Consider the following 23,189-nt stretch of genomic DNA (forward strand, 5'->3'; position numbering starts at 1 on the left):
TTTATTAATTATATATGATTTAAATTAAATTTTTAGTGTTAAATAATTGTAAAATGTAGTACAGAGTCTGTAGTCTGAGAACTTATGTGTCACAAACGGCAATTCCACAACTGTACATCAACGTGAAAGATGACTTACTAAAGGAGATCAAAGACATATTGTGATCATATTTAAAATGTCTTCCAGTTCCAGTGTTAAATATTCTTTAGAAATAAAAGTGTATTGATCTTTGAAAAGGTGTACCTGTATTATTATGCCATTATCATTATATTAGATGCAAATGGTCTCTCGATGACAATATTATCGTTTATCGCAATAATTTCTGGGACAATTTATCGTCCAGCAAAATTTATCGTGACAGGCCTACTGCTACGCCCCCTCCGTGCACTGGTGCCACAGGGGGAAGCCAAACACGGTTCATGTAAACTCAGTGCCCACACAAAGATGACACAGAGCTGATTTAAAATCAGCAAGGTATCCCTTATAAAGCGTAACTCTCGCCAAAATGTAACCTAGGGTGTTTTTGTGAATGTACCCGAGTCAAACTTAAAAATCTAAAAATTCCATAGGTCAGATAAATTCAAGGTGAAAAAGTACCTTAGTATTTTAATTGAAAAAAAAAAACATTCTTTGTTGAATTTATACTACATTAGCTGTCTATTATGAGATGCACTTAAAGCGTAACCCTCGCCAAAATGCAACCTAGGGTCTTTTTGTGAATGTACCCGAGTCAAACTTTCGTTTAAAAGCATATTTAGGACGGAAGTGCCACTTTTAAGATTTACCGTATCTTCGTTTTTCGGTCAAATGGCCTTTTGAATGGGAGTGCTAGGGGCACTTCTATGATCGCATCAAAATCAACATTTTTAAAACACTAAGAAGGCTCGACACAACATGAAACTTTGCTCGAAGTATCACCAGGGGCTCTACACATGAACTCAGCATTGAGAACATTGTTTGTGTACACAGAGTTTACTTAAAAAGGTTTTGAACGACTTACTTTAGCAGTTTTTGTTTCCAGGTGCTACCATCTCCGAATGCACCGTAACAGGGAGGAGAGTAAAGATGGAAATTTCCTAAAGCTTAGTTCCATTTACTTGCATGGATAATTTGTTGTTTTGTCGTCAGTGAAAAACAATATTGACCTTGTAGTTGAAAAAGGAGCCTCAAATAAGAATGACATTTCCTCCTATGGAGTCCATTCATTCGCATTTGGAGATTGACACTTTTTAACTGGCGAGATGGTAGCGCCCGGAAACAACAACTGCTAAAGTAAGTCGTTCAAAACCTTTCTTTTTAGTAAACTCTGTGTACACAAACAATGTTCTCAATGCTGAGTTGCTGGAGTTCACGTGTAGAGCGCCTGGTGATACTTCGAGCAAAGTTTTATGGTGTGTCGAGCCTTCTTAGTGTTTTAAAAATGTTGATTTTGATGCGATCATAGAAGTGCCCCTAGCACTCCCATTCAAAAGGCCATTTGACCGAAAAACGAAAATACGGTAAATCTTAAAAGTGACGCTTCTGTCCTAATTATGCTTTTAAACGAAAGTTTGACTCGGGTACATTCACAAAAAGACCCTAGGTTGCATTTTGGCGAGGGTTACGCTTTAAGTGCATCTCATAATAGACAGCTAATGTAGTATAAATTCAACAAAGAATGTTTTTTTTTTTTTCTTCAATTAAAATACTAAGGTACTTTTTCACCTTGAATTTATCTGACCTATGGAATTTTTAGAGCCACCTTAAGTGCTTATTACAGCTCTTCACCTTCTGCATTGTTAGCTTACAAAAGATTTCAGTCAGTTTCATCTGCAATCACATAATGACAAACTACAAACCACAAACCAGTGTCCGGAAGAAATCCACAAAGAATACCAATTTAAGAAGAATGGGCATCTCATATATTTTTTTTGCTTTCCACTGTCCCACAGATTGTAGCGTAGGTGGGTGCCACTGTCAGGGCAAGGTCACACATAGTGTATGTACTGTATTTTGTGCATGTGTGGATGTATGGGAGTGATTTTGCTTCTGTTAGTCACAGTGGGTATGTGTGCGTATTTGCCAGTGTGTGCGACTGCATCTGTTGTTTGGATGGTTGTGTCACACTGTGGATTCACCAGACGCACTGCAACTGCATTCCCTCCTACACGACTGCTGTTTTCTCATACAGCCGTGTGTGTGTGTGTGTGTGTGTGTGTGTGTGTGTGTGTGTGTGTGTGTGTGTGTGTGTGTGTGTGTGTGTGTGTGTGTGTGTGTGTGTGTGTGTGTGTGTGTGTGTGTGTGTGTGTGTGTGTGTGTGTGTGTGTGTGTGTGTGTGTGTGTGTGTGTCTGTCTGTGTGTGTGAAAGACGGCACATAATGTTTACATGCACATACTCTGAGTCCTTGACCAGGCAGGGCAGTCAACAGACAGCAATCATAAAAACATGCTGTTGATCCCTCATTGTGTTTAATCAGAGGAAGCCAGCAAAGAAAACTGAACATACATCATTATAGCTGTCTGTCAAAGGTGGCATTACAACATTACCTTCATTCATACTGCCTTTTATTATCGAAACTTGTAGTTCTGCGGAATGTTGACTTGATTATTAAAAGCATAATTTTATAGCTTCAAATGAATATATGTTTATACACTCTGATTGAAGAATATAGTGTACTTTGAGATAGGCCTGTAACAATTATTACATAATTGTCTAATTGTCAATTCTTTTTTTACATAATTGCAGTTTCTTTGTTTAACCGCAATTAATCGCTAACATTAAAGGACAATTCCGGCGCAAAATGAACCTAGGGGTTATTAACAGATGTGTACCCACTAGATCTCTGGAACATGTTTTCATGCTAATCGAATGTGTTTGTAGCTTGAAAGAAGCTAGCGCGGACCGCTGATTAGCTTACAACGCTATTATTTGGGGCACAGGGAAAGTAAAAACAAATCGCTATTTCGTACCACTAAAAAGGCTCAAAATATCACCACACTTCAACGGTAGCATAATGAGGGTCCCTTAATGTTAACCCAAGCATTGAGAACTTTGTAAGTGTACAGTTTATTGAAAAGATAGATTATAAAGACGCCCGCCGTCTTGAAAACCAGTCATGACTTACAGCTGGCGATGCAAACTAAAATCGAAAGCAATTTGCTCAATATATCTGAAATAATCGCACTCTGCATGCACTTCGTTCAATAAACTGTCTGTACACTTACAATGTTCTCAATGCTTAGGTTAACATGTAGGAACCCTCATTATGCTACTGTTGAAGTTTGGTGATATTTTGAGCCTTTTTAGTGGTATAAATAGCGATTTGTTTTTACTTTCCCTGTGCCCGGAATACTAGCTTTGTAAGCTAATCAGCGGTCCGCGCTAGCTTCTTTCAAGCTTCAAACCCATTTGATTAGCATGAAAACATGTTCCAGAGATCGAGTGGGTACACATCTGTTAATAACCCCTAGGTTCATTTTGTGCCGGAATTGTCCTTTAATTTAGGTTAGTGTTAGTTGTTGGCACTTGACCTTATACACGTTCATAGCAACAAAAATGACAAGTTAGAATGTATACAGTTAGAAGAAATGTTTTATGGTAATAAAGAGGCGTTGTTTACTTCATAGGCTGTGTACCTGTGTTATTCCATTATCTGGGTCACGTGACAGTGATATAACCAAAAGATGGATCCTGGGATCCATTCAAAACTTTAATTTGTTTAAAAAAGTCATAAATAAATCAATTTTAAATTTGACTGAAATGGACAATTTATTGTTAAAAGCAATTATTTCTGAGACAATTAATTGTACAGCAAAATTTTGAATTATTACAGCTCTACTTTGAGATGACGTGTTGAAGATCCAGATGACATTTCTAAACTTAATTCCTGTGTGCTTATTGCCAGTTACGTCTGATTTTGTGTCTGAACTGTGCTAACAACCACAGTTTTGTTTGTAATACAGTTCATTGTGCTTAAACTGCAGGGCTAGTGGATAATTGCTAGTTATCCCGGTAAATGTAAACAGTTTGTCCATATAAAAGAGCTCTTTTCAATAAGTACATGTTTTAGTTGACACTCAAAGGCTTAAACACCACTCTCAAGTATGTATGGTAAATATGTTGCTACAGCCAACAGCTGGTTAGGTTAGCTGAGCATAAAGACTGGAAACAGAGAGACATTTACACTTCACTGTTTGTATGGATTACACAAACTAGATATAACGTGCTAACTAGAGGTGCTGGTAATTTGTTACCTTGGACAGAGCAGGCTAGTTGTTTTCCCCTGTTTCCAGTCTTTATGCTAAGCTAAGCTAACCAGCTGCTGGCTCCAGACACACGTGGACACAAGTGGTAGACATATTTTCATCTAACTCTTGTCCAGAAAGTGAATAATCCCATTTACCAAATGTCAGACTATTCCTTTAACCTGAACTTCGTCGGAGAGGTCTGGCTAAAGGAGTTATAGCACTAATTAACGGAGCAAGAACTACAGCAGAAGAGGTCGGGCAAAAGCAGTAGGACTAAAATAGCCAAAGGGCCTAATGTCTCCCTTTTTACTTTCTCCTAACACACTGCTTCCTCATTCCACAGCAAGGTTATCAGCGAGACACGGTGACAAAGGTCAGACAAGAGTCCTCTCTGTGACCCATGGCCCTGCCATGACCCAGGGACCCCAGATTCATCAGGGCTCTGTTATTTCTGAGTTCACTGGGGGTCACACTGTTGAAAGACACACAGACACCGCATCAGCCATGTAAACCCTCAGATTCCTAGAAGGGCTGTCCTGCAAGTATTGCATAAAGTATAGTATAAAAATAAAGAAAAACACGTTACTGCAATTGTCTGCATGCCAGCATTTATACCATTATGCAAAGAAATTAAATGTGAAATGTTGGCTTCTTATGATGAATTTCTGCACCACTGCTTTGGAGTTTGTGTGTTTTGTGTATGCGTTCAGCAAGCATTACAATATGCCATTTACATAAAATAGATAAATGTCAGGCAGGCTGTCAGTGATACAAATATTTGGCGCTTCCCTGGTGTTTCAAGTTGACAAATCTACAGAGGCCACCCCTTGACCTTTTGACCGTGCCGGGCCTTATGGGTAATGATGATACTGATGTCCTGACAGCCAACTTACCCAGTGGCCATCTGGAGCAGCTGTCATGGTGGCTGATTGAGAAGGAGACCCACCACCGGCCATGCATTGATTTTTTTTATTTATTTTTTTTTAAACCGGGATCCCAGCCCCTTTCTCAGGCTCCCTCTAATCGGATACTTTGGCATCGTCCTCACCCTGAACTTTGACCTGAGAGAGAGTGGAGCTTCAGGTCACTGTCAATGCCCCTCTCGCCCATCTACTCCACCATGTTTTGCCTTTTCTTAACAGACATACAGACTCGCACACCCACTTAGATTCTATTTTAACACACGTTTAAATGGAATAATAAGATGGATAGTATGGACTACAACAAGACTTGTTAGAGTAAATGAGCTGCTAACTGTGAAATTGAATTGCCATCTTTATCTATGATAATAGCTTAGTTAAAAAAACATGCAGCTATATACATTATTATTAGTTTGTGTTTGCGTAGTTGTTGATAAAGAAGCACCAATTAGAACAGACATTAATACTTTTACTCAACTACTGCACTACATTTAAGAGACAAAATATTGCACTTTCTACAAGTTACTTTGCATATTAAGAATTTACATACACAGTTCAAGATTTAATATGAACTTAAAAGTGACTATATGTAACTTTTACGCGTTTCTGAAACTGTAATGTTCCATCTGGTCATAAATGACCTGTAACAGCAAACGATACTAACAGTAAAAAGAACGCTAGTTTTATGTATGTTTTTTTTTTTTTTTTTAAAGCGTAACTCTTGGCAAAATGCAACCTAGGGTCTTTTTGTGAATGTACCCGAGTCAAACTTTAGTTTAAAAGCATATTTAGGAAAGAAGCGTCACTTTTAAGATTTACCGTATTTTCGTTTTTCGGTCAAATGGCCTTTTGAATGGCAGTGCTAGGGGCACGTTTATGCTAGCCTCAAAATAGCTATTTTTAAAATACTAAGAAGGCTCGACACAACATGAAACTTTTCTCGGAAGTATCAGCAGGGGCTCTACACCTTAACGAAAGCATTGACAACATTGTTTGTGTACCCAGAGTTTACTAAAAATAAAGGTTTTGAACAACTCACCGTAGCTCTTGTTGTTTCCGGCCGCTACCACCTCGGCAGTCAAAACGAGTCGATATCAAAACAAGTAGCCACAGATTTCGTATACCCCTTGTGCACCGGTGGAGTTCATGTCTAGAGCCCCTGGTGATACTTCGAGCAAAGTTTACATGTTGTGTTGAGCCTTCTTAGTGTTTTAAAAATAGCTATTTTGAGGCTAGCATGAAAGTGCCCCTAGCACTCCCATTCAAAAGGCCATTTGACCGAAAAACGAGAATACGGTGAATCTTAAAAGCGGCGATTCCATCCTAATTTTGCTTTTTAAACGAAAGTTTGATTCGTGTACATTCACAAAAAGACCCTAGGTTGCAATTTGGCGAGAGTTACGCTTTAATGCTTCTGCCCGCGTCCGATTTTATTTCCGGCAAAGTCACAAAATGATTTTCGGCAGGTAGACGGCGCTGTTAGGTTAACAGGTACACACACAGTGACAGTGATACCCGGTTTAGCTCACATTACATCCAAAGTAGGCCAGGTTACCGTGTGCAACAGTTGAAATACAACAATGCATCGGTAACTTATTCTCTTATTGTAAATGAATCATTTTCTGTCTTCATCAGACATCAAGTATTCATCGTGACTACATGACCTCCCGGTAACGCTAAAGGGGCGGGTACACTTGCGCTCGGCACCGTGCGCGGGGCCGCCGCGGATGGCGCATGCTCTACAAGCACGCACGGAGACGTTTCCGCTCAACGCATTGTTCGTTGCAGTGTACAGACAAAACAATCTGTGAATAAGCAAAAAGTAGTAGAGAAGAAGAAACCGTAAGTTAAGGAAAGCGGGCTGCCTTGCAACAGTAGTAAACCATCCATGTTCAAACACCGACGTACCGCGACACATTACATTGATCTACTCTAATCATTAACGTAACTGTTCTCCAAATTGAAATGACCGTGTGCGTTGATGAAAGATCTCTCATGTTTTTCCACACTCTCAAGCAAAATGTTAATACTTTTCCCAGTGCGGTATCTCTCTAAACCCATATTTAAGGCTGTCTGCCTCCCTGTGGTCCGCACATGGAGAATAACAGATGTTTGTACAGACGAACCAGTTCTTCCCAGCCGACCGTGTTGAACTGAAAGCGCAGTGGGCACGAAAATTCCGAGGTGCATGGCCACGCGCCGCGACAGCTTTCGGCCCCTTAGCGCTGGAAACGACAGCCGTGGTGACGTCATTTTATGTCGCACGCCGGGAACCCTGCGGCTACCATGACCCTTGTTTCACTCAGTATTGTACAGTTGTCAATAAAGCACCGTAAATAAAAGACCTTTACGACAGCAGGTGTGGTGAAAACACTACCGCTTTTGTCCAAAGTTACATATTGCCACTTTAAATTTGTTGTTGACCAACTACAACAGTACAACGATCCAATATGATAATATATAATACTATGACACTCAACGTAACATTTTTCTGCATAGTGAGAACTTGAACTTTTAAAAACTTAAAGTACAATTTGAATAATACTGCTGTATATTTAGTGAAGTATATTTTTAAATGGATGACTTTCACTTGTAATGGAGTATCAGTGTCTTGGTGGCTGAGTGGTTCAGACGCATACAGTACTGTACTATAACTGCAACATTTACAGCTTGACTTTTGGGACATATTGATACTATCAACCTTCTAAAAAAGGCTAAAATGTAATAAATCCCACAATAAATAGATAAAAAAAAAACTGAGTACTACTTAAGTGGGATATCTTCTTTCTCTTTCCACTATGACCCAGAACACTTCCTTATACACAACCACACAATAGCACCAGTCTGACCCTGAGGTCTGACTTATGTAATCAGAATGATAGTGATCTGCTGCTTTGACTGAATTTTGAATGTGTCAAGGAGCCGAGCAGATTGCAACCATATCCATCTTTTCCTACAATACCCAACCCCCCACCACATCTCCCCTCCAAAAAAAAAAAAAAAAAAAAAAAAAAAAACCCACACCACTTAAACAGACACCTACACATACAACTACTGTCGTATAGCGATCCGTATAATCCGACAGGCTCTGGGAGTGACTGATAGCTATTGTTGTGTTAGAAAGCTTTTGTCACCTGACAAAGAGCTCTGGCTTTGGCCCTCATCCCTCTGCATCATCCTCTTCCTCATCCTCTCTCTCACGGGGATATGGAGGGGCCTCAGAGCCCCATCATGATGACTGATGGAGTCTCAGGGATGGGTGAGGAGGAAGATGGTGGGGGTTATGGCACCCTCTACGGCTAGATGCACCACAGGGAAACATACAAGCATACTTTTAAATACAGTTTGTTCACTGTCAAAATGCAAGACCCAAAACAAATCTCTTTGTCAAATCTCCGTTGAGAATAAGCTGCCGTCTCGATTAACACATTGAATAAGGTATCGACATCATAGAGGGGGCTCCAACCAGCCACTGGCCCGTTTTCTGCTGCTCTGACGCTTTTATTTTTGCTCATTTCGCTTGTTTATTGTCATGATAATGAAGTCACAGTGTTACTGTCATCAGGAGAAATCTAGCGTTTTGGCCTGGTTCCACCGCTAATGTATGCAAGAGCTACATTTCCTCTCTCATCATTGTCAGCGAGCCACTCGCCACCAAAATGGCTCCTAATTGAGCGAACTGGAAAAACAGTAAGCCAAGAGTTGAGCTGTTAATATATGAGATTCAGTGCTGCGGAGATTTTAGCTGTGAAATATGCTTGTCAATATGTTTCTGTGATCACCAAATCATGGCATGTGATAAAATATTTTTTGTGACAGTGAGGATTTCAATGTACTGTAATGAGTGGGAGTGACGGAGCACTACTGACAAGCTTAAAGCATTATAAATGCCTGGGACAATACAAACTGGCCGACTGAATGCTTAAGATTTCTTTTTTTCTTCAAGGCAAAGACACATTTTTGTTCCTCCTTTCCTTCTTTTTCCGCTCCCTTTTCTTGTACCCATGCCATTTATCTCAATGGCCTCTCACTGCACTGTGGGGATAGCAGCAGCACTTGCGCCATGTGTGAGACAAAAAGAGAGAGGTCTGTTTCGACACCATCGGTCCCACAATCCCACACAGCGATGAGCGAGAGATAGTCGCCATCTGTGGACGTGTCTCTCATCACTTTGCCTAAAAGTAAAACTGCACCCAGTAAAAAGTTAAGTGTGAACGCCTCAGTGTGGCGTTTGTCTAGGTGTTTTGGAGATACCTCCCACTATATTCTATGTCGCCTCGTTTTTTAAATAGCGTGGCATTTGCAGTCCACATTGTGTTTTTTAGTAATTTTGCACGTTAAAAATACAAAGCCATTTTCTTCCTCCGTGCGTCTGTGTCATTCGGCCTCCGCTGGCGCTGTCTCTTTTGCTCTCTTTCCCTCTATATTTCTCTCTTCTCTCATTCCCTGTCCCTGGCTGCAGCGCAGCAGCCATTAGCTTTACAAATCCAGCCTTTGATCTCTGATTTGGGCGGGTGCCTAGCAGAGGAGGGGTACTGTGTGCGTGTGTGTGTGTGTGTGTGTGTGTGTGTGCGCCTAGCTGTCTATGTAGGCCATTTGAGAGCTAGCTGGCACTGCAGAGGAGGAGGGTTCACGACCGGTCCACTTCTGCCCAGGTATTACAGAGGGAGTCCATTTCCAGGGAAGAGGCCGTGATGATAATGCCGGTTCATTTGCATTTGTACTGAGCGAATAAGCTGCCTAATGGTTTAAATATAACTCACTTACTGCTCACTCCAAACTCCAGTTCACTTCCCTGTACTACTGTTTCTCCAACACCCCCCCTTCACTTATCGCACCCTTCAGAGCCTCCCGTCCTATCCTCGCCTCATCTCTTCGGAGAATATCTCCTTTCCCCGGCCATTTGCCCAGGTATTACATTATTGAACAGAAATCTCTTTTAGCACTTTGGCAACGTTCAAGGACTCCAAATAGGTACTATACCACTGTTAACGTACATTCTAAGTGTTTCGGTCAAGGCTCATCATTTAGATTTTTGAACGCTGATACCGGTACTAGTGTTGTCAGATTGTAACTGATGTTTTACCAATATTGAACTAGAAAAGTGTACATTTCAAACATGTGTTTCCATTAAAAAAAAACAAAAAAAACGCTATCAATACATTCTCTGACCTAAGACTTTAAAATTGTGGTTCTGACAATGAAAATGAGCCAAGAACAGCCAGAATGCAGCTGTGTGTCCTTCACTCTGTCCACTGGTCCATCTATCTGTCCGTCTACAGTACCGGGCCTTTCCTTCTCCTGTTCCTCCCCTCTGCTGAGAGGTAATGAAACTGCGGCGAAATCACCTGTTTCTGCCTCAGCCTTCCTCCGCCCGCATTAAGTGGGAATTTATGAAGGCGTCTTCCCATTGAACAAAACCATTTCTCTTCCAGTTTGGTTTAACAGCACTCTTTATTCCCTGCAGATTTAAGGATAGTGGGCTGGCGGTTGGGTAGGCGGGGTGGGGTGGTGGTGGTGGTGGTGGGGGGGGGGGGTGCAACAACATTAAGGGCTACGGCCCTCCCAATTTTTTTCTCACACTTACATTGGGAAGGCAAACAGCCCTGAGCGGTCTGCTCCTAAAGAGACCTCTGTGAATAGATGGATGCCTGATGGATCAAGTGGAGTGCTAACACATGCAGGAGGACTGTCCCATTTACATGGCAGGAGCTGCTGGATTTCAAATGGGACTTAAAGTCGGGGCAGTTTTATTCCTCACCTAAGAATAGAAATGTATAAATGAAATCAGCGGCAGGTCTGATACACAGGGGATGTACCAGCTGTAACAGCAGGGAACAGAGACATCTGTCCCTGATAGTGAATCTATTACTGAACCCTTTATTGAAATTGAGCCGACATGCTAGAGACCCTCTTAATATCCTAACCTATAAAACTGGGATATTTTATATAATTATTCAGTGGCAGCGTATTTGGGTGAATCTTTTAACTGCCAATGACTGTGTCATATGTAGCTGCATTAGCGTCTCATTACTTTGGCGATAGGGAGAAGATTCCTTAATGCCTCTCGACAGGCCATGATGTAATTACACACTGTTTGTTGCAAGTCAACATGATAATTTGTGTTTCCAAGGGATCTGTCATACGCCCGGGACGCCGGGCGCATAAATGATTCAACCCCTCATAAATGTTCTGATTGAAAACAAGCTGGTGCCCAAACCAACTTAACTATCTTGTCATCGCGGCACTTCGTGGCCTTAAAATACACAACCAAAAACAATAACGGGGGGGAAAGTGGCGCTGTGAGGCAGAATTATGCATGAAACCATAAGAAAAGCTTACATTTCACTTCTCACTCGGCGAGTGTGTGTGTGTGATCAAGATAGGGAGAGAGGGAGTGTTTAGTGTATGTTTGAGACTCTGCAATTCCCCAAAGGCTGCCATTGTCGAATTCACCCATTCCCACCCTCTGAGCTCGACCTAATAAGGCTACGCAACATCTGCATGGGGGCTGCAGAGTTTCTGTACGTGGTAGAAGGTGTGTGTTTGCGCGAGGCGAGTGTGTATGTGTGTTTGGGGGCGTTGATTTTTGTTTTTGACTATCTGTTTTGAAATCTGTGGGGTGGGCAGGGTGTATTAAAGGCAGAGCGAGGTGTTTGCTGCTTAGCCGTCGGCTCCGCTGCACCTCTCTAGCATCCCGACTGTGACCCCAGCCTTCGGGTGTTTGTTTGTGTGTGTGTATATATTTTCATTCTCTTTGTACACCCTCTCTAAGATGTTCTCGTTCTCCTCTTTTCTCCTCTTTTACTCCTCCTCCTCCTCCCGTCCCTCCTTCCAGAACAGAGCCCCAGATACTGAAGATATTGCCCCTGGTTTATTTGGCCTGCGTCTGTCTCTCTCTTTTTTTTTTTTTTTTTTTTTTTTTTCCTCGTTCTCTTGGCATATATATCTCCTGATCCTCCTCCTCTCATCTCCTTTCTTTTTCCCTTTTATTTATCTTCTGCAAGTCCTCTCACTTTGCGATCAATACGCTTTTTTTGCTTGAAGCCTCGCGGCCAATATGAGAGGAGCTATGGGATTTTTGAAGTTGGAATGCTAAACAAGTTAAACAGCGAAGATGTTTTGAAAATTTTGGGATCATCGGAGAGATGTTAAACGTCTGAATTTGTTTTTCCCAGTTCCCAGCTGCATACTATACGTGCATCAGACGTTATCACTTTTTATCAGCGATCTTTGATCTTCCTCTAGCATTTCTTTTTTATATGTTTGTGATTCTTGCATTTGAATCTATTAGCGGATCACTAAATCAGGGATGTAGCAGTTATCGTTACAAAATCAACATGTGATATGCACATTTATATATTTAAAAAAAAAGTACTTTGAAAATTTGCTTCATTTGAAACCAACACTGCATCATCCGATCTTCCTACTGTATGTATGCGTGTGTGTGTGTGTGTGTGTGTGTGTGTTCCTCATCTCTTTTTGGCTTTAATGTAGTATATTATAGTAGAATAGACGTATCCCTGACATTAGTTTGGTACAAGGTATACATACATAGAAAGTATTTGGCAAGTAATTGGTAGTTGGCAAGGTTTCTTAACAAAGTGCTCACTGTTGATAGTTTTTACAGTTCAATAAAACTCTATTCCACATAGAAAATGAGTTTACATCCCAATTTGACCAGTTCTTACGAATACATATGTAATATTTAGTCTGCTGGCAGCGCCACATTGATGCCTGGATGAAACCAGCTCAGACCCATCTAACCTAATTACATCTACATGTACATTAGCTGTGTTTTAGCCATGCTAGCAGCGTGGCGCTATGGAGGGTGTGGTTGGTCGGTTGTTCTATCACTCTGGTTCAGACTGAAAGATCTCGGCAAGTACTGGACAGAATGCCATGAAACATTACATAGATTCATTGTCCCCAGAGAATGCCTTGCACTGACTTGATTAATGGGAGGCATTACAGTTAAAGGAATACGCCACCGTTTGTTGAAATAGTGCTTATCACGGTCTACCCTGGCTGTAGATAGGTGGGCCAACGCATTTTTTGTCTCAGTGCAAGTAATTAGGTTGTTTTTTTTGTCTTTTGTTGGCTCACTTTTACTCACAAAATGCTAACCGGCAACATAGGATTCCATCCGCTACGCTAAGCTAACTAGCGGCGGCACTGCCGGTGTTGCACTGGTCTAAAACAATTCATGCACAAAAAATGCGTTGGCCCACCTATCTACATCTAGGGGAGACCGTGATAAGCCCTATTTCAACAAACAGTGGCGTATCCTTTAAAGTTCTACCCAGCAAGGTTACTATCGCCATCATTTTGATACTTTTTTTTTCATTTCTGATGCATTGGGATTTTGACCACCTACGGAGTTCGGAATTTGTGTTTGATCCGAATATCATCGAGCACACTCCCAGTGGGATTCTCTGTGGCTTCCTGACCTCAGGGTTTAATCCAACATATAACCTGTGCCCCACTGATAATAACAGGAGGGGCTTCTTTGTTATCCTCAACTTACCTCTCTCTCCCTCTATTAGTCTCTCTTCTCCCTTCTTCCTCTTTGTTCTCCATTTGGTGCACCTGCTCCTCTTGCTCCTACTGTTGGATGGACGGGCGGAATGCTGCTACATCCCTGATGACTGTCATCATCATCATCATCATCACGGTCTGTGTGTCCAAGCAGCGTTTGACGAGCCAGGCAGCGAGCCAGCTAGCCAGACAGCAGGGCTGTGGAAACAAATGCTAACTGCCCCGTGCCCCCCTGTTTGCATACAACTGTCGAGCACATTTGATGCAAACTTTTGATATGTCACCAAAACAATTGAATCTGAATTAGGTGTGTTTTCATCCCTTGGGTTGGGAGTCAATAAATTGGCTTCATGAATGAATAGAAACACAACCACTTACAATAATTAATATGTATTGGGCAAACGGGTTCTTGCTCTATAGAGCGTTTGCGTTTCTTTACATATTAAACCATTTTAAACATAAAAAAAAAACCATCAGAAATCATCTGTGGAAAGCTAACTGAATATTACTGAGACCATTAAACTCGCAATTTGCGAAAACAAACAAATATAAAATGACACTTAAATGGAAACCCAGCTTGCATATAAAGTGAAAAGACTTCCCGTAAACCTGACTGTGCAGGTGTTTGCACAGTATTCATGCGTCAGTGTGTACTGCACACTTCCAGATCTAGACTATTTATACACGATTTTTTTACTGATGGACCACATGAGACAGTAGACAGAGGGTAAACCTCAAATCTCTTCTCTAGTTGTTAATATAACACTCCTACAGCGATCGTAGGGATTATTAAACATTGTGTTTGAAAGTGTGACACTGTGAGTGATGTAGTGAGGAACAAAGAGAGGAGAGTGAAGGAATGAGGAGGGGGGGGGGGGGGGTGAGAGAGGCAGATGAGACTCAAGAGTGACGAGAGAGAGCGAGAGATTCAGGCATCACTGCTTTTCCTCCAGGTGTCTTTGGCCTGCATGATTTCATCTGCGAGGCCATAATAAACTTCCTTAATGAAATAAGTAATTAACATATTATAATTGTGCAGCGGATGATTTTGACAGAGATCATTTTCCATATCTAATGCTATGCTAATTTAATCTGTTCCCCTCCTCTGCCCGACACGACCCTTTCTGTGATTAAGTTTCATGGCATCTCACTTTCACTTTTCCTCACCTCTCCTTCTTCATTCACCCCCCCACCCCTCTTACCCCTCACCCTCTTTCCCTGTCTCCCTTTACTTCCTTTCTCTGTCTCTTTCTCTCCTTCTCCAGTGATGGATTGACTCCTCGGCGGAGGTTCAGGGCCTTGTTGTTGAGTTGCGGGCGGAGGGACATGCACAGATGGCGGGGGGGAACTGGAGGCTGGGGGTGGAGGGTGGAGGCCTGGATCTGTATGTGTGGTCTGAGCTCGCTCATTCCTCCACCGCCTCTGCATGGAGGAAAAAAAAACCGGGGAGCGTGGAGCAGGAAGCGTAGGAGGTGGGAGTAACGGTGCTGATTGAAATATAGCCGTGAGCTGGTGGTCACATGCCTCCATAGTTTGGTCATCTGTGCTTATAGTTTGGACGACGGCAATGGATGTTATGCAAATGTCATCCTCGTCTTTGACAATTTCTTTAGGAGGTCTTTGTGACATAGAAGAGGAGAACATGCCCTGTCAAAAAAATGGCAGAAATACCAAAGCGCAATATTTTTAAATGTATTCTCCTAGTGACTAAAGAAGTGTTGAATGTCTGATGTAAGCCATGTAGTGGTATAGTATTGTTAACTTTGCAGGCCTTTAAACAGAACTATCCTAGATTATAGCCAACAACTAGGTGGGATGTCGTGGTCATAAACAAATGAAACAGGCCGTTACTAATTACTAGGGCTGCTCCCTCTTAGTCGATTAGTCGACTAATCGCTCGTTTTGGTCTTAGTCAACTTAGATTTCTTTAGTCGATTAGTCATGTTTTATGCTTTTTTTCATGCTGAATGACTTATTTCCAAGAAACGTACGAGCACATCTCTGATAAACCCAAAAATTTAAGTGGTGCTTTTGCATGACTCTTTGCGGAGAAACTCAGATTTACAGATCTGTCGATTAAATCAACTAATCGATTAGTCGATACAATTGAATGAGTGTTAGTTGACTAAGAATTTCTTCAATCGAGCACAGCCCTACTAATTACATTGTTGTTCATATGATGAGTTACTTTACTCTCAGTCATCATGTTATTAGAAAATAGCCAGAGGAACTTTATTTTTTTACACCAAAAACGTTTGCAACAACACAAGTGAATTGCATTTGTGTAAGAATTTGTAGAAACAAAAGTCAAAATCATACTTCTTTGGACAAAGAGTAAATGATCAACAGGCTGAATACTGAAAACATTCTGATCTCGGCTGTTCCGAAGCCTCTCTGAGAGAGGACCGAGAAGTGGAACGAGAAGGTTCAAGGGGACAGAGGGGTGGATGGGAAGAGTGGGAGGCAAGGGACGAATGAAATCAGCCAGCTGTGGTTTGATCCGTCCCATGTGATGGCACACTCCATCTCTTTAACTCTCTCTCTCTCTCTCTCTCTCTCTCTCTCTCTCTCTCTCTCTCTCTCTCTCTCTCTCTCACTCTCTCTCAGTCCCTAAAGTCCCTCTCCCCTGGCTGCTCTGAGCAGAAGGAGGCACCCACTCGGGGCTCTCCATTTTCTGTCACCCATGAAATGATGCGTACAACACAGCCACTACCCCATGCCCCCTCCTGTTCCCCTTAATCCTCAGCTCCACAGCATATAGAAAAGACCATTCCCCACCCAACGCCCCAAAACAACAAAGGAAGACATGCTCCCGGTATCTAATATATTGTTTTTGCAAACACCTGGAGCACAGTTTCTAAATGCTTCCAGTACATCACATGAATGGTTTACGTTTCATACTGTCACATTTTCAACTAGTGGGATGGAATGGAAGTTCTGTCTTGTGCTTTAACCGTGTATTCAGCTCATTTAAATAGCTCACGTTACTGTATTGTGTGAACAGTTTACTTCCTTTAATATTGTATGTGGCTAATATTGTACGTGGTTTTCTTGTATCACCTTCTTTGCACCCCGCAAATGTTCCACTAAAACAAGTTAATTCCCAAGACTATTTCGCAGAGCCACCGTCGCTACGTCTAGAGCTTAGCGTCGCCCAAGACGATTGCGATTGGTTACAAGAAATGTACAAAGAAAATCTTCTTCCTCCTATCCCAGAATGTATGTGTGGTAGAGCCAGACGTTACTCTGCAGTGCTGTGGAGTAAGGTCTGGCAATGCGTGACTACAGTATGTCAACTCCAACATGTCTATCTAATGGAATGGCTTACAGCAAGTGATTCAAACTATTAGTAGTGTTGCAGGACACATCCCGTAAAAAGAATTCTCCGTTCTGAAAGTGGTGCTTCAAAGGAATGGTGAGTAGAACAAACAAAGGGGAAAAGGGTAAATAATGAATAAGCAGTATTTTGTAAAACAATTTCTCCTATTCTAAGTTAAGCACACAGGAACAACTGAGATGTATAAATATTGTAGTGCGTACAGGCTTTGTCTGCATGAATACTCAGCGTTTAGTGTGTGTGTGTGTGTGTGTGTGTGTGTGTGTGTGTGTGTGTGTGTGCATCAGAGAGAGAGAGGTCAGGTGGTGCAAACAGAGGATGAGTAATGTGAAAGAGCCTCAGATGTGAACGTGGCCAGTAACAATGACTGAGTGACAGGACACATGCCACTGGGTAATGAGAGGTTCACTTCGGCATGTTATCCTTTTTTCTTTTTATTACCCAGAGACCCCTCATACACACACATACAGTATACACACATACAGTACATGTAGACCGAATCCCCCAACCTCGGACCTACCACCGCCTCCAACCCGGAGCGCCCGATGAAGGTCCATACCTTCCTCAATGACAACTCCACCACTGCGCCCGGAACACGGCAGTAACAACAAGGCAATAGTAACATGGAGTCAGGCACCTTCGGGCCAATCAGTAACTTGTTATACAAATGTCAGTTTCAAGTGTGGAAAGATAAGATGTGCAAATTATATTTTATAATATAATTGATGTCCTAAATTGGTTGACTGATACAGCCCACCCTTTGGGCCAAACAATACGTTGGGCCCTATCTTGCACCCGGCGCAGCGCAGAGCCCAACGCAAGTGTCTTTGCTAGTTTAAGACAGACGCAGTTGTCAATTTCCCATCCAGTGCCCGCATCGTTTAAATAGCAAATGCACCTGCTCCCATCTGTGCACCCATGGGCGTGCTGGTCTTACAGGGAGGTGTGTTCAGTTGAATTCTTGGCGTATTGCTATCTTATGGCAGCAGGAAGTGATCGTGCCATTGACCAACCAATACCTGGTCTAAAGTCAATAGCGCAGCATTTCATTGTTATTTTAACAGCGCATTAGTAAAATGCGCCTAGGCTAATGCACAGCATGCACACACTATGCTTGTTACACACACAGGGACGCCCAGCAGCACACAAACATGCAAACGATTACAAATAAAAATATTACGGCGCAAATCTGCCATCATAACGACAGTGCGCCAAGATACGTACGCGCCTGGCTTTTAAAGGGAATGGGAGATGACACTCTGATTGGTTTATTGCATGTTACGCCTAAAACACACCTATGAATTAATGAAGACACTAAGTACAACCCTTTTGAACCATGCGCCTGGCGCACGGACCCTTTTTTCCACCGTCAAACTAGCAAAAAGTGGATTTGGACACGCCCTAAACGCACCTGCGCCATGCGCTTCACGCTGTAAAGTTAAGTACGTAAGTTAACTTAAAGGTCCCATGCCATGAAAATTTCACTTTATGAGGTTTTTTAACATTAATATGTGTTCCCCCAGTCTGCCTATGGTCCCCCAGTGGCTAGAAATGGCGATAGGTGTAAACCGAGCCCTGGGTATCCTGCTCTGCCTTTGAGAAAATGAAAGCTCAGATGGGCCGATCTGGAATCTTCTCCATATGAGGTCATAAGGAGCAAGGTTACCTCCCCTTTCTCTGCTTTGCCCGCCCAGAGAATTTGGCCCACCCATGAGAGAGAGAGACATCATGGCTTTCAAACGAGCAAAGTGGCAGTTGGTCAAGGCCACAACCCCACTCTCCACCTTGCCCCCCCCTCTCATCCTCAATAGCTACAGACACAGAAATGGCACATACTAAGGAAAGCTCAGTGTGGGACTGGCTGTAGTGGCTGTAATTCTGCACCAAGGCTGAATTTCGGGAAAGAGACTTCAGATACAGTATTAGGGGACCACTAAGGTCTATATAAAAGAGACTTCAGATACAGTATTAGGGGACCACTAAGGTCTATATAAAAGCATCCAAAGAGCACCATGTCATGGGACCTTTTAAATAAGTGACTTTTGGTTTCACATGGGACACAAACAGCGTTTGCTTGACCCATCCATCCACCCCGACCTCCTTTGATTAGAAACCTATTTGTGAAACGTCAAAAGAAACCAGAACAAAGTACGTTTCCGTTGAAACATATTCAAGATTGCAGTTTAGCTGTGTGGGAACATCATTTTTAGGAGACACGGCTGGCCAGTAGGGTTTCAATTTGTGACCAGTGTTTTTCATTTATTTTCATTTGACACGCAGTGACAAGGAATAGCAAGTGACGATCCTTTTTTGCACCTAGTCTGAATAGATGGTGAGGCATTGTTGCCTCATTGAGAGTTGAGATATTGGTAAGGTGAAGCATTGGAGCACCCTTTCGAAAGTAAGATGTTAACACAATGTGAGTACAGTTCATGATGTCATCTTAGAGCACAATTTGAAACCTCAACCATCTTACTGTTGTACTTCACAAAAATGGAAAGACCAGGGACTATTTACTTCGTGAATGTGTCAAGCTGAGCACATACTGTATCTTCCCGTCTTTAAAATATTTTCCTGCGGCACCAACGACCTTTACAAACAACAGGTGCTCAAATAAAAAAACGGAGGTAAAAACTGAAATCGATCAGGTCAGTTTCTACATCTTCCTCCCTCGCTCTCATTTTTGTCTCGTCTCTGAGACGGTGGCATCACTGGGACCTAACGGTAATCGAGGGCTGTCACCTCAGTCAAAAGAAAACATTATCCAGCGTGTCACTCTGCACCTCAAAGACGAGAGAGAGAGAGAGAGAGAGAGAGAGAGAGAGAGAGAGAGAGAGAGAGAGAGAGAGAGAGAGAACCGTGGATGTGTGTCAGTGGAATTCGCCTCCTTTGGTAGGCTTTATTTGCATGAAAAGGAACAGCATGTCAAAACAATCAATACAAGACCGCTTCGGGCATAGGTAAACTTACAACGTACAATATAATTATCATACAAGCACTTTACTCTAAATACCTTCTCCCATGAAAATATAGTTTTTTTTTTTTTTTTATATAACTTTATTTTCGTTTTTTGTTAGTAGGCAACAGATATGACAAGCATACATATAGCATCTAGTTACATATTGAACACAAACCCCAACATCTTTGGCAATTGGAGTTATTCAATGGGGAAATGGAAAGGAGAGAGAAAAAATATATATATATAATAAAAAAGAAATAAAAATAATAACTATAATTATGTTACTGACACAGCAAGCAGGATGAGCAATAACAGTTATAAGAATTAAATAGGAAATAAATAAAAAATATTAAAATATAAATAAGGGTGATTAAAATAAAGGGGGGGGGGGGGGAGGTTCGTCTCTAGAGTATCAATTGGGGACAGATTAAGACAGTGATGGCAGGGTGGGAGTGATCCCGGTGGCTTTGATAGAAGAGAAGTAGGAAATTAATGGGTTCCAAATAGTCCTCCTGAATTCATCCTGCTTCCCATCTCTCAGATATCTTATATTTTCAAGATGGATGCAACTCATTAGGTCACGTATCCAGTGTATATGAGTAGGTGGTTGGCTTGATTTCCAATTAAGGAGAATCAATCGCCTGGCTATTAATGTACAGAAGGCGAGTGCACCATTATGGAGGTTTGACAAATTTGCAGTTTTTGGAGAAAGACCAAAAAGTGCAACAAGTGGGCAGGGGTTGATTACAGAGCCCAGTGCAACTGACATAGAATTAAAAATCGATTTCCAGTAGCCCGTCAGAGTTGGACAAAGCCAAAACATATGGAACAGAGAAGCTGGGGCCTGCCTGCACCTATCTCACATGTAGGGTCCATCTCTGGTTTGATCTTTGCTAACCTAACTTTAGTCCAATATATCCGATGGATGAATTTAAATTGACGGCTGCATATGGAGGAGGAATGGATCCTATTTAGAACTTGTCTCCATTCCTCATCAGTGAATCTATAGTCCAGATCGACCTCCCAATTTTGTCTAGCTGTAATAGCAGATGAAGGCGAGAACCCTACAATACAGTCATAAAGAACTGATATAGCACCTTTGTTATTGATGCTCACATCAAGGATGGTGTCGAGCTGTGTTGGGGGAGGAAGATTTGGAAATTGAGGAGAGATCTTCCTGATAAAATCTCTAATCTGAAAGTATCAAAGAAGGTGAGACCTTGGGAGGCTAAACTTTAAGGACAGCTGGGTGAAGGAGGCAAACATCTTGTCTACATACTAGTCTTTAAATGTTTTTATTCCCTTTTTGAACCAGAGTTTAAAGACACTATCATTCAACGATGGGGGAAAGGCTGGATTTTTGTCACATGGAGAGGAAAACAAAAAACTCTGGAACCCAAAATGTGATCTGAATTGCCTCCAAATACGTAAAGACTGATTAACTACTGGACTGTAGTTTGGACGTTTAGGAATTGAAGCTAATGGGGAGTAAAGTAGGGCTGTAAGAGATAATGGTTTGCAGGAGGCTTCTTCTAATTTTACCCACATGGGAACCCAGTCACTCAGACCGAAAGGGCAGTGTGGCCAGTAAAGGAGGTTGTGAATGTTGGCAGCCCAGTAATATGAATGAAAATCTGGGAGGGCAAGTCCTCCAGCAGTTTTTGGTAGTTGTAGAATAGATTTCCGTATCCTGCAAGGGCCTTTATTCCAAATAAAGGAAGAAATTGTTTGGTTGAGGGTTTTAAAGAAAGATTTTGGAACAAAGACGGGAACACACTGAAAGAGATACAGAAATCTAGGTAGTATATTCATTTTTATAGAGTTAATACAGCCTGTTAAGGATAGAGGGAGAGAGGACCAGCGCAGGAGATCTGACTTAACACGTTCCAGGGCAGGTGTAAAGTTTCTATTAAGTAGGTTGGAGTATTTACGTGAGATATTAACTCCAAGATATTTAAATTCATCCAAGGCTACTTTAAAGGGTGCAGCAGAGGGTGGAAGACAGCTTGCATCTATATTGAGAGGGAAGAGCTCGCTCTTACTAATATTTAACTGGTAGCCAGAGATGTCGCCAAACCCCTCCATGCAGGTGAGAATTCTAGGCAATGATACAGCGGGGTTAGAAATAAAAAGGATTATGTCATCCGCATAGAGAGAAATCTTTTGTTCGAGATCTCCCCTGATAATACCTGAGATCCTACTATCTGAGCGAATGGCTATTGCGAAGGGTTCCATAGCGAGGGCGAAGAGGAGGGGGGAGAGAGGGCACCCCTGTCTCGTACCACGTGACAACTGAAAGTAGGGAGATGAGGTATCGTTAGTACGAACGGATGCGACAGGAGAAGTATAAAGAAGCTTAATCCAACTAATGAAGACTTCTCCAAAACCGAAACGCCGCAGAGTGTCAAACAGATATGACCATTCAACACAGTCGAATGCTTTCTCTGCGTCGAGCATAGCCAGGACTTCGTGGGATGTGGGATTGGAAGGAGCGTAAATGATATTAAAAGCACGCCTAATATTAAATAAAGATTTTCTATTCTTTATGAATCCTGTCTGATCATAATGAATAAGCTCCGGTAACACAGGCTCCAACCGACGTGCAAGAAGTTTAGCAAGAATTTTAGCATCTACAGGGCAAAGACTTATAGGTCTGTAATTACCGCAATCAAGGGGGTCCTTATTCTTCTTTGGGATCAAAGAAATTGAGGCCTGGCGGGTGGAAAGGGGCAAAAGCCCAGTTTTCAAGGCGTCGTTAAACATATCAAGCATTGGTCTCACCAAAACGCTGTGTGCCACTTTAAAAAATTCAACGGAAAAGCCGTCCGGCCCCGGCGATTTGCCACTTTGCATGGACTGAGTGGCCTTCAATACCTCCTCACAGGAGAGAGGCTGATCAAGTTGCATCTTGCAGTCATTGCTGATAGTGGGGATCTGTAATTTATTGAAGAAAAATTCCAATGAGTCTGTATCTGCACTCGATTCTGTTTGGTAGAGTGCAGAGTAATAGTTAAAAAAGCACTTGTTTATGTCGGTTGGGTTGGTGAGGGTATCACCATTTGGAGACAAGATCTGAGAGCCTTCTGCTGCCTTAGCTGCAAGGCTAGTAATTTGGCGGGTTTATCCCCGAATTCAAAATAGTTTTGTTGTGTTTTGCGGAGTGATTGGACAGCCTGATTGGTTGACAAAAGGTTAAACTCTGTTTGCA

The 23,189-nt window shown here is 42.0% G+C and overlaps 1 long non-coding RNA gene across 1 annotated transcript in view; it reads left to right on the forward strand.

Moving 5' to 3' along the window:
• The window catches only part of LOC114556510 (uncharacterized), a 43,242-nt gene extending 38,553 nt beyond the window's left edge, over positions 1 to 4,689 (forward strand). The window contains exon 3 of the long non-coding RNA XR_003692697.1: positions 4,571 to 4,689. This is a non-coding gene — a long non-coding RNA (uncharacterized LOC114556510). The remainder of the gene's footprint in view (positions 1 to 4,570) is intronic.
• Positions 4,690 to 23,189: the final 18,500 nt, after the last annotated feature.

Source organism: Perca flavescens, chromosome 6, assembly GCF_004354835.1.
Source record: "Perca flavescens isolate YP-PL-M2 chromosome 6, PFLA_1.0, whole genome shotgun sequence".
Lineage (NCBI taxonomy): Eukaryota > Metazoa > Chordata > Actinopteri > Perciformes > Percidae > Perca > Perca flavescens.